Source organism: Ictidomys tridecemlineatus, chromosome 13 (genome assembly GCF_052094955.1).
Source record: "Ictidomys tridecemlineatus isolate mIctTri1 chromosome 13, mIctTri1.hap1, whole genome shotgun sequence".
NCBI lineage: Eukaryota > Metazoa > Chordata > Mammalia > Rodentia > Sciuridae > Ictidomys > Ictidomys tridecemlineatus.
The window spans coordinates 28,903,001-28,915,895 of record NC_135489.1 but is presented as its reverse complement, the minus strand read 5'-3'; positions in this window follow the sequence as shown (position 1 = coordinate 28,915,895).

The following is a 12,895-nucleotide window of genomic DNA, read 5'->3' as shown; positions in this document are numbered from 1 at the left end:
CCAGCTTCTGGTGGCGCTGCCTGTACTTTTGCCTAGATCTTCATGACTATGTTCTCTGCTCTTTTCACATGCCCTTTTCCTCGGTGAGTCTTTTTTTATTTGTTTCTTTTTGTCTTCTCCTCTATTGATGTATTATTGAACTCAAAGCCTATTGCATTCCACTTGAAATGCTTTTTGATTAATTGCTTCTGTAAAGTCCTCTTCTTCCAAACAAATCACATTACAGAGTTTGGGAACTAGGATATGAACATATCATTTTTGATCACTATTCAATCTATTATAATCTTCCTTTGTACCAGTGAGAAAAAAAAAATGGGACCAGAGAACATAGTGACTTCTAAAAGACACGTTAGAATGGAGAGAAAATTTAAATTCTGTTTTGGAACAGAAAGTTTACAGAAATCATTCTACAAGAGTCAAATTACAAATTGTAATTGTGATAATGTGTGTGTGTATATATATATATATATATATATATATATATATATATATATATATTACAGGAAGAAAGCACAATCCATGCTTCTGAGAGGGCTTTAAGAAGCATAAACTTAAAAATGCAAATATTGAGCAAAACTGAACATATATCACAGACAATCAAAGATAATATTTCGCAGAAATAAAATATCAAGAAAACTGAGAGATTATGCAGCTATGAGCAGAATTAAATGGTAAGAACTCTTAGAGATGAGGGAGAATTGTTAACAAATCAATAGAAAAGAAAATCTTCACTCTAAGTTGTCTTTTGCATTTTCTGTAAGGAAAAAGATTTTTGAACTGCAAGTGGTAGGAGAAAGTTTAGAGAGAGGCAACTGAAACCTAAAATGGATAAAGAGTTTCAAAAGCAAAAACTATTTTTTTCAAGTCTCCTCACATAGATGGATTCAGTGAAATATGTGATGCAACTTGTGGACTTCTGGTTTGTAAAATCATTAATTGAAATTTAGTCAAAGTGAAAAATGGCAAAACAATTAGAAATCTGCTAGAAGAAAAAAGATGTGTGCATCACGACAATCTTTGTTTTATTGTGTTTAAATTTTTGTGGTACTGGGGATTGAACATACATATTTTAACACAAAGCTCTGTCCCCAGTCCTTTACAGTTTTTATTTTGAGACAGAATCTCTAAGTTGTCCAAACTTGTGATCCTTCTGCCTTGGCCTCCCAAGTCACTGGAATTACTAAAGGTGTGTACCAACACATCTGGCTCATGAAAATTTTTCACAAGGGAAGACAGGGGAGGGTAAAAATAGAATTTCCATGGATTAGACAAAGGGAAATGAAGGGAATAGAGGGGGGGGATAGGAATAGGAAAAACACAGTGGAATGAATCTGACACAATTTTCCTATGTTCACATATGAATACACCTTAGTGAATCTCCATGTCATGTACAACCACAAGACTGGAATCTTCATTAGAGTAAAACATATTACGTTTGTATAAGTATGTCAAAATAACTCTATAGTCATGGATAATTAGAAAGAACAAAATAAATAGGTAGATAGATAGATAGATAGATAGATGGATAGATAAATAGAGGACACATTCCATGAATTGTGCATTGTCCAGTTTTAAATCAACCTTTATAAATATTTGAGAAGTTTTCAGATCCCTAATAAAATCTAGAACAAAAGGTGATCATTGTGACTGATGCAGTAAGGAAAGGCCATTCTTACTATACTAGGATTGTTTTCCTTAGATAGTACAGAGGAGAAACCTGAGAAATATATTTGGGAACGAGAACCTTCGTTATCTCCCTGAACCATGGGGTCAGTGGTCAACTAGTCAAATAAGTTTAACCAATAACACTGCTTAACACATTGCTATTTTCTTTCATTTATCTACCAGTTTTCTCTGACTTTTCCTCCACTTTCTACACTGATTTTATAGTCTTGTCTGTTTCCTGGTTTTGGTAGTTTTTTCTGGAAATTCATATGCCCTATTGCTATAAAATCTGTCCACTAAACTAGAGAATTTTTCATGTAAGTTCTTTTTAATTAGATTTTATTCTTATTTTGTGTCCTTCAATGTTCTCTTTAAATTTTACTCCAGTTATTTCTTAAAGATCCTTAAACTTGACTTTATGACTTTGACCAAATATTTTTTTTTTCTCTCTTTTATCAGGAGATTCTCATCTCCTGGTAATCAACTTGTCATACTAAAAGCATTGAGGACAAAGTTATGATTTCTCAAATTTTTTTTCTTGTTGTCATTCCAATCCCAGATCTGTGAATAAATTAACCCAACATCTGTTCTTCTCTAATACCACATTATAAATGTATCTAGCACAGAAATGATGACTTTGTGTCGATTGTTTGTTTATTTTCCTAAGTAAACTAAGGAGTTCTAAGAAAAAGCTATTTTAGCCATATCCTGGGTACCCAGAGTATTTTAAAAGCATGTATCTTACAAAAAACATAAAGAAATCCCTGGAAAAAGAACAATTAGTGTCTAACTTTTTAATTTAGCATTCTTAACATAATCAAGGATATTGTAACATATTTACCTCTTATTAGCTAACAATCCAATTATTTTAAAATCTGTTTAGTTACTTACCACTATTCCCTTAAATAAGTTGTTTTTGAATTTTCATACACACACACACACACACACACACACACACACACACACACACACCAGGAAATTAACGGGTTGAGAAAAAGTACTGAGTTCTCTGTCTTGGCCCTGAAAAATAGAAACCACATGTTCAGGATTACAGAATTCTGTCCCTAAAGGGAACTGAGTTAGTGGCAAGATGAGCTTGGTTCTCAAAGAAATCCGATGAAGGGCCTTGGACTTTTCTAAGAGCTGTTAGCAAAGTTTCAACAATTTTCTCTAGGTATTTAAAGTTGTGACGATTAAGGCTCAGATTTGGATAGCGTTCAAATATTTAACATAGAATTTTTGGATGGCTTCTTATTGGAAGGAGATCAAGCACCTGAATGCAACAAACTCCATCTAATGAAACATGACATGATCACAGACATTATGGGAAAGAAAGATAGGTGGCAAAGAAATTAGGAAGTTTGCCCTGTACAGCTGAATGGACATCTATGATGTTATGTGGCTAATAAGGTCATCGCAAGTACTAATCTATAATATTAAAAAAAAAGAGAGAGAGTTCAGGGTACTCTACTTACATCAGGATGATGACACCTGAAGTAATGTATCTCTTCATCAGCCCTTAAAGAGTGATAATTGTTTCCTTATTGTTAAGCAGAATTGTGTACCTACCATTGTAGAACTTGTCACATAAAGATATTTTGAAGAAATATGGAAGAAATATGGAAGAACTTATGGAAGAAATGACTCATTGGGGAAATGGTAGCTAAAATATAATGTATGAAAGGAATCATACAAAAAGGCCTTTGATTTGCTTGGTATATCTCCAAATGTGCACAATTACATTAGTGGATGACATGTCAGAGGGAAATATGCAAGTCCAGTCCAAAGAAGGGATTTTTTTTAGCCATGAATCATCCATATAAGAGCATTGCTTGACCCACTGTGTGTTTAATCATAGTCTAGATAGTCACATAGTAGGAATATTATAAAGGAAATATTAGTAAGACATGATGGATGAATTGGTATACAAGTTCAAGTTTCAAAGTGCAAGGTCCTATCTTCAGTAGATTATTTTCAGGATTATTACTCAAATACTTCTAGTTACTTTTAAGATAAAGATTTGTTCCTAGTTATAGGTCATCATTTAAAATTTCTAATTATGTTTACATACATGACTACAAAAATTTAAAAATATTTGAATACTCATAACCACCTGCTTTTTTCCAAGTGTTGAATAGAATTCTATCTTTACCTTTCATTTAATCTCTACATCACCCTCTACTGATTGTATCGCACACCTCAATTTCCAATGTCGTATTTTGGTACTTAAAATTTTTGTTGAGATAATTGTGAATTAACATGTAGAGTGATCTTGTTCAACTTGCCCAGTTTCCCTCAGGGGCAACATTTTACAAAAATATAATGTAATATTAAAAACAGAATATTGACATTGATGCAATTCATCCATCTTATACAGATGTCCTCAGTTTTTCTGCCAGTCTTTTGACACAAAATATGAATAAAGGATGAGAAAAAAAAAAGCAAGAATACCTATCACACAAGGGTATCCTGATAACAGAAAGGGGTTTTCTGAGATTTCACCTGAATGGGAGCAATTAAGAGAGAAGCAAGCAAGATGAGCTGGTGTTCAGGAGTTGGGTTAGAAGGAAAGCACATCCTGGTTTGAAACAGCCTTTTAACTGGGGAGAAAGTGAGGAAGAAAGTTTCAGGATCACATATGCCATCTTGCGAAGAATGGCAGAACCATGAGAATAATAGTAATGAATGGTGAGAACTAAAAAAAAATGTTGAGACTTCCTGCTCTTTTCTATTTGGTAGCATATGGGTTAAAAATAGAAGTGATTTCATTTTTATTTTTTATTTATACTGCTCTTTATTCAGATTGTCTCTGACAGATCCAGAGTCATAGAGAGACCCTGGAAACAAGCAGATTGCACAAAGGAGAACAAACAGAGGCTATTTATTTAGAGCTTTCTGTCGCAAGCCAGTCAATCACTACTGTTTGCATTTGGCAGAGACTTAAAGGCAGGAAAAGAGTGGGAAAGCTTTCTGGTAGAAAAAGGGAAGGCTGCTGATGTGCACTGAATAGAGAGGGTTGGAATGGGAAAGTGGAGAGGATCACTAGACTGGTCTAACTAGCCTCTGGGCATCTTACATCACTGGTTAGAGGAGTATGTTTTTCTCTCTCTACTTGACTCTGAGTTGAGCAGGAGGAAAGAAAAAGAAAGGGAGTGAAGGAGGAAGGAAAGAAAAGCAAAACAATCAACCAACAACAACAACGAAAATATATGAAAGTCATTGACCAGGTTCTAACTGCTTAAAGCCAATTGCTTTTGAGTCTGGTCTTGCTTTAGTTTCTTGAGCTGTTTTTTTTTTTTTTTTTTTTTTTGGTAGAAATTTTGGTCCGAATTCGTTTGTCTATGATTGGAACATATTGCACATTTTTTGTTGTGCCACTCAAAAATTCAGACCCTCACCTGTGATGTCTTCTGCCCTTCCTTCCTATTTCTCCCTCTCTCTCTCCATCTAGTCCTTCCTGTCTCACTATACATCTGTTTGTCTAGCTTATCGAGCTGCCTTTCTTAATTTTCCAGCTATATTTAAAACTTTGGATTTTGAGGCAGGATTTACTCACATGCAATTATTTTCAAATTGTTTTAGTAAAAGTGTAATACAGAGCTTTGAGGATGTGGTAATCAACATAAGCTGGAAAAGTAGAAATTTTATTTTACCAAAGAGATAAGATGTAATTTTTAAAAAAATTATATGCATGTTGGATATTAATTAATATAATATCATTAGTCTCAGTGGCTAAGAGTTTGAAATAAGATCATAGTTCTATTTACCATAAAGCTCACAATGTATTTGGAAAGATGAACAAAAAATACTGGAATACAAAACTAAGTGTTTTAATAGAAGCTTGAAAGAGCACTTGTGGAGTTACAGAGCTAAAGATTTGTTCTTCCCAGAATGCAAAGAATGGGCTTCACCAAGAAGGAAGAAATACATAAAGTTTCTAATGCTGAATAGGTGCTTGATTGGTGGATAAAGGTGAAAGGGTGGTTCTCCCAGAAGGAATAATATCTAAAAAAGTGCTGAAACATTAAGGATCTGGCAGGCTCACAGAATGATAATAAGTGTGATGTGGAAAAGATATCCATCTGCATTAACGATCTGGTAATAGATTGGGGTGAGGTTTAGAAGCCATCCCTCTCATGCTCAGTAGATAATCTTTGTTTTTTAGGTATCAGAGGTATGTTTTTAGAACAAATAATTAACAGGATTTTTTTTTTATGCTGAAAAACAGAGTGGACAATAAACCTGAATGAAGGGGTATATGTTATCAGAGTAGTTAGAAAATTATCTAATACTTCAGAAAAGTGTAATGAGAGTAAACTAAATCATTCCAAAGGGGATGTCCAACTACATGTCAAAATGAATCAATTGTACATGACGAGATATTTTCCAGAGAGAGTAATGACAAACATAATTGCTTAAACAAGCACATGCTCTCTTTTCTGAAAAGTAAAAATAAATGTTGCTATTCATAGTTGCATTATCTCTTCTACTAAAATGAGAAAACTAGCCCTCTGATTTTTGTGTCAGCAACTAGAGAAATGAGCTTAAATAGTTGATTGGCAAAATTTTTTCCCATTTCCCTGAAAATATGAAAAACTATACAAATATTCTTTTATACATTATATCTGTTAGCTCCTTAATTCATAAATTATACATTGTTTTAGTCCTCAGCTTATAAAAGTTTCCTGGTGAAACTAATATTCCTGTAATTCCAAAAGATCTATCCTGTAAACATTCTCTTTGAAAAGTAATATTGTGAAAATGTTGGAAAAGAAACCTAGCAATAGTCTTTTTTGTGATTTTCTCAAAAATATAAAATAATTGAATAATAATTTGCCTGCTTTTTTCAAGGAAAAGAAAGATACATGCAATCATTTTAATACCTTCCATGTGCATGATAAGAATCTATGGCTATTTTGTTTTCTAAGCACTCTAATTATCAGCAAGGGAAAAAGAAAAAGAAAACAAGAGAAGCAAGGGCATTAATATGCTGTTTCTCTTTTTCCTGTTCAGAAGAAAAGTAAATTCAGTGCAGTGGATGATAATAGCAGCTAGTAGTGCCCTCTTCACTTTTATATTAATGACCAGCAGTGTAAATGCCTGAGGCATCGCCTTTAGGTTTGGAGGGTTCCAAACCCCAGTTCTAATGCATAACAATGAAAGAAGTGGCTTCTTTTGCTATGTAAAGATTAGCGATGCTCTTTAAGATAATGCCACAGGTACATAGCCAATAGCTCCCTCCAATCTGGGTGGATTTTGAAAGAGCCTTTCTCCTGGGATTCATCAATAAAACATTGGATTCAGCTCCATCTTAGAACAATCTTTTAAAGGAGGTAGGTTTAATACAGAATAAAGATTATAATATGAAAACCCGCAGAACTGCATTTTACAAGTAACAATGAATGGCACCTGGAAGGAAAGTTCTGTGTGATAAATTAAAGATAAGAAATGACAGTTTTAATTTAGGAGTTATATTTTTCTTTTTTTTTCAAACAAGACATTAAATCATTTGGATAGGAACACAGTTCTTTTTTAAAAGACAAATTTTTGAAGTAAATGGCTTTCTTTAAAGCAAGCAAATCTGGCTGCTTACTTAAAATTGTAAGGCCATAAAGTAGACATTAATTAAGTCTGGCTGGCTCTAGGGGAAAAAAAAAGATAAATACTGACTTACTGAAGAAATAAATAAATGAATAAATTGAGATTTGGTGAGGAATGAGTAGTGTATTTAGATACAGTTTTAAAATATTGAGCATTTGTATATGTGTACACACATACTACAAACACACATATGCACCCATGCACGCACACACACACATTTGCAGCTCCTCTTATGGGGAGAATGATGGATACTTCTTTACTTCTTACAAGAAATAATAAGTAACTTGGTTTCACAATAAGAACTTGTTTTCTCCTAAAATGAAACAAAACTAAGTAGCCAGAGCTCTAAATAAAATTTATAGAAAGAGCATTTTGGAAGGATGGATTTGGAAAATATCCAAAAAGCAATTAACCAAAAATGACAATAATAAAGTCAAATTTAAGGCTGATAGAAGAATCTGAGTAGAAATAATGTCATCACTTCAGGCAGGTAATAAAATTCCAAAGAAACATGAAAGACTAGGGTGAATCTGGGATGCTATTAAGTCCGTTTCAGTCAAGGAAACAATAAATACCCAAACACTGCCTTGGCCCTATTTGCATGAGAGCTGCTCTATTATTAGGGTTTTTCCACTTAGGAAGCTAATAAGTCATGGTGGATCAAAAGAGCACTACTTTTGCCTGGACTGGATAACCAGGTACTTTTGGTCCATTTGATCTTAAATATAAATTTTATAATTTACAATTTTGATAAGGTGGAAAACTAGTGCTTTCTCGGGTCAGTGGAGTAACCATGGAACCAACTCTCACTTGAGAGAAAATAAGATTTTATGTTTAAAGAAAGGAAACTAGGGTGCCCACTGATCTGATCACTCTAACCAAATGAAATTCATTATTATTCCACTGAAAATAAATATTTATTGTGCTCCTATATGCAATGTATTATTCTAGGCACTAGGATTTTAGCAGTAAAAAAATAAAAATAGCATCATATGATGTTCACCTGCTAATTCATAGATACAGAAAAAATACAAAAGGATAATTTTATGCAGCTAAAACAAGTAATCAAACACAGTTAAACTCATTGTAGTGACAAAGAGCACTGGGTGAGAGCTTTCATTTTAAACTAAATGATGGATTTGGTATGCAGATGAATGTATAAATTATGTTGGAAAATGCAAAAATCTTTTTTACAGGTATATTGTGATTTTACATAATAGAAGGATTTACTATGAAATATTCTTACATGCAGATAAGTTAATTTGAAGAATTTCCTTGCCTAGTACCTCCCCTTTCCTGTCTATCTGCTTCCTCTATTCTGTTGGTCTGCCTTCTATCCTCATGGGGTCTCTTCTTTGTAACAATGTTTTAAAATTATCTTTTTAAAATTTTCAATGTACTAGATTAAAATATAAATAAAATACTTCTATGAACCAAAAATTAAGGATAGGGAAGTAGAAAGATAAAAGTATGAAACATCTGACTTCTACCATTATGATTTTGGATTCAGTGAACCTGAACTTTTTTTGATTGCACCACAGTACTGATGGGTGAAGAGAAAAAAGTCAGGTTTGCCTCATTGAGCGGCTAAGGGAAGACTTCCCCATATAAAGCCAATTCCTGAAAGGCTATATCTGTACTGAGCAGCTGCAACAAAAATTAACTTGCCTTAACTTGGAAGAATGCAAAGAAACTAACCTCTTTATGTCTCAGTCTTGTCTGCTTTGTACTGTCAGCATCTCAGAATCAAGCTTTATTCATATATATATATATATATATATATATATATATATATATATATATAGTAGTTGAACACAATACCTTTATTCTATTTTTTTTTAATGTGGTGCTGAGGATTGAACCCAGCAGGTGGATGCTCTACCACTGAGCCACAACCTCAGCCCTTTATTCACTTTTCAATTTTACATGAATAACAGATTGTGGGAATATATCAGATATTTGGAATATGTGTGATGAATAAATAAATGATTGTGGATATTTTAGTTAGATTCTTAGTCCCCAAAATATATGATAAGAACAACATAGAGGAGGGGAAAGTTTGGTTTCAGAAGTCTCTGTTCATAGATGACAGACTTCATGGCTCTAGGTCTGAAGTGAGGCTGAACATCATGGCGGAAGGGTGTGTTGGGGAAAAGCAATACAGAACATGGCAACAGGAAAGGGAGAGAGTAAGGGGGGCGGGGGGGAGAGAGGGAACATGTAAGAAAACACTCACCAGGAACAAACTATGAACCTCAAAAGTGTGCCTCCAGTGACCCACTTCCCCAGCCCACCCTTGCCTATAGTTAACACCCAGTTTATCCACAGGTTAAACCACTGATTATGAACAAGTCTCACAGTCTAATCCCTTTATCTCTGAACGATTCTTGTATTTGCCTCACACATGAGATTTTGGGGGACACCACATATCCAAACTGTAACTGAAAGGCCAGTCACTCACCTGAGATGGAGATTCAACCAAGAGATTTATTAGAGGACTGCCTGAAGGGGAAGAAAAGGAGAGACAGAGAGAGGAGAGGAGGGCAGAGAGGGAGGCAAAGAGAGCACAGAGAGGAGAGAAAGACAAGGAAGAGGGCGGAGAGTGTGAGCTTGCAAGCTTCGGCTTAAGAAGGGTTGTATAGGTGACGTGGCAGGTGCTGATTGGCAGGAATGGCGAGTGGACACTGTGTCCCCTGGGGGTTGGTTGAGAAAACTTTTGAATTTGGTGTCCTTTTCCCTTTGGCTTGGTGCCCTTCAGAGAGGAGTGGGAGGGGTAAGGGATTCCACGATGTTTTCCGCCAGACAGAAATTTAACTTCAGCAGAAAGTCTCCCACACACCCAACAGTAACATTGTGCCCCTGGGCCCTGAAAGCTCATGCCTATCCCACAATTCAAAATACATTTAGTCCACTTCCAAGAGTCTCTGTAGTCTGAACAGTTCCAGCATTGCTCAAGTGAAAAGTCCAAGGTCTGTTCTGAGACTCAAGGACACTCTCAGTATGAGTCCCAATTAAAATCAAAAGCAAGTTAACATATATTCAATATATGATGGTATATTTGGTCCCTTCCCTTCATGGAAGGAAGGGAAGGGACCTAAGCAAGACTGACAAACAGCTGGGAAAACAAGTTCTGTTCCAAGTCCAGAATCTGGGACCCTTGGCCTTCTGATGGTTTCTCTGACCACTGTGAAGCTCCACCCCTATGGCCCTGCTGGTTATAGCCTACATGGCTTTTTGTCTTTTAGCTTTTTCTGCTGGATTCCTGCAGCCTTCCTTAGCAGGCATCTCAAGTTACTGGCATTTCTTAATTTCAGGGGTTTTCACTGCAGCTTTCACTTCCTTTTCACTTCTTCATCCATCACCCACTTAGGGATAACCTGCAGAGATCCCAACCCTGCTACGCTTTTGTGACTTCCTAGGTCATCTTTTAAAATCTTAGTGGAAGCCTCCATAATGCCAACCTCGTCCCCATGCCAACATCCTGCAATCCTGCAGAACTAGCATCTCTTCAAGGGGGTTGACTCCAATGTCTGCTGAAATCTCAAGCAATAACCAAACCCCCTGAGACCATGGCTGTAGCAGCTTCTGAAGGCATGGGGACCTGTTCTTGGTGGAACAACTTTGCAGGCACTCTGTGCAAGCAAGGTGCCCTGCTGGTCTTTCTTCTGAAAGGAACATTTTACATTTAAACCTTTGAGCCTGAGGTGGATGTGGTATTGCCAGTTCCTGAGATCCCCTCAAGTTATTTTTCCTATTGCCTCCAGTTAAAGCATTTAGCATCTCCTAGTGGCTATAATGTCTTTAACAACCACATCTTGCTTACTCCAGTTTTACCGCCACTTTTCTAGACAAACTGAAAGTTATTCAACTCTTTATGCTCTGCTTTCTGCCCCTGATTATCACAGTAAACTTGGCTAAAAGCTGACACTGATATCCATGCCACTACCTGAATGCTTTGCTGCCATGAAATTTCCTCTGCCAGATTAATTAGTCCATCACCATTAAATTCAGACTAACAGCAAATCTCAAGATATGGGGAAAGCGTAAAGAGCTTTTTTGCCATTGTGTACCATGGATGTCCTCTAGTCCAATTTCCAATGGAGTCCTCGTCCTCTGAAACCTCATGAGCCCAGTTTTCACTGTCTACATTCCTATTGGCATTCTGTGCTTTGAGCTCCTACTAGAATTATCCATTAATCTCCATTTACAATATTCTAAAGCTTTTTTTTATCTTGCATCTCTAAACTTCAAAATTTCTTCTCATTACAAACCAGTTCCAAAGTCTTCTGAACTACATGGTCTATTTAGTCACAACAATGACCCAACTTCTCCTTACCGATTTCTGTTTTAGTTAGTTTTATTGCTGTGACCAAAAAACATGTCAAAGACAACATAGAACAGAAAAAGTTTGTTTGAAACTAATGGTTTCCGTGTTCTCAGCTCACAGATGATGGAATCCATAGCATTCAACCTGAAGTGAGGCATGGCAGAAGGGTCTGGTGGAGGAAAGCAGCTCAGGATATAGCAATAAGAGAACAGAGAGCTTTATTCACTAGGGACAAAATACATATTCCCACAGCATGCTTCCAGTAACATACCTCCTCCTGCCACACCCTACCTGCCTTCAGTCACTACCCAGTTAATACATAGTGGAGTAATTCACTGATTAGGTTACAACTCTCACAAACTAATTACCTCTGAAAAATTCTTGCATTGTTTTATGCATTAGTTTTGTGGAACATCACATATCCAAACCATAGTAGTGGATTATAGGACCAACAACCCAATATTAGTGTGGGGATCATGTTTTATTTTATGTCAGTCTTCTCTTCCCAAAGTCTCAGGTTATTTAGTATTGTGTGTTAATAAAAATCCTGAGAATGTGGAAGGTGGTCTGACCTGGAACTCACATGGTTTTACTTGCTTGATGTCTGCATGTATATCATGGTTTCTTTCTACACTTGGAATGTCACACAATCCTGGGCTCATAAAAGTCATTTGTGATTTCTTACTAAAGTATTAAAATATATAATTGTTTACCTGAAACTATATTAAAGTATATAGTTAAATAAAAAGTATAAGGATAATGAGTTATCTGATTTTCTGGGTTTTTTAAAAATAATTTTTCTCATCATAGAAATGTCTAGCTTGTTGAAAAAGTATGTACATACAGGTAAAGAAACTGTTAAGAAATTCTATAAATAGGCTTTTGTTACAACATATTTTTTTAATGAAGGCTTACAAATAGTATGAGGTGATACATTCTAATTTTTTTATTCCTAATGCATGCAATTTTAGAGAACATTCCTATAACTATGTAAGTAGGGGGTAGCTTTGGAGGAAAAAGGATCTGTCCTCATCTCTAGATTCTCTGCTTTCATAGGGTTCTTGCAATTGCTCTTGGGATTTATGCTTTCTTTTGTTTTTCTTTCCCTTTTGCTTTATTTCTTAGCCAGACTTACCAGACTTAACAGAACTTGGTATAATTATTTTAATTGTTTGCATGCTATAAAGCTGTTAAAAGCAATTTTAATTTTTACCAGTAAATAGGTTTTATTACAAAGTTATATTGTTGCTCATAGCTATCCAAAGTAATGGGTACTTAGGAGAGTATTTCAGTCTGGACTGT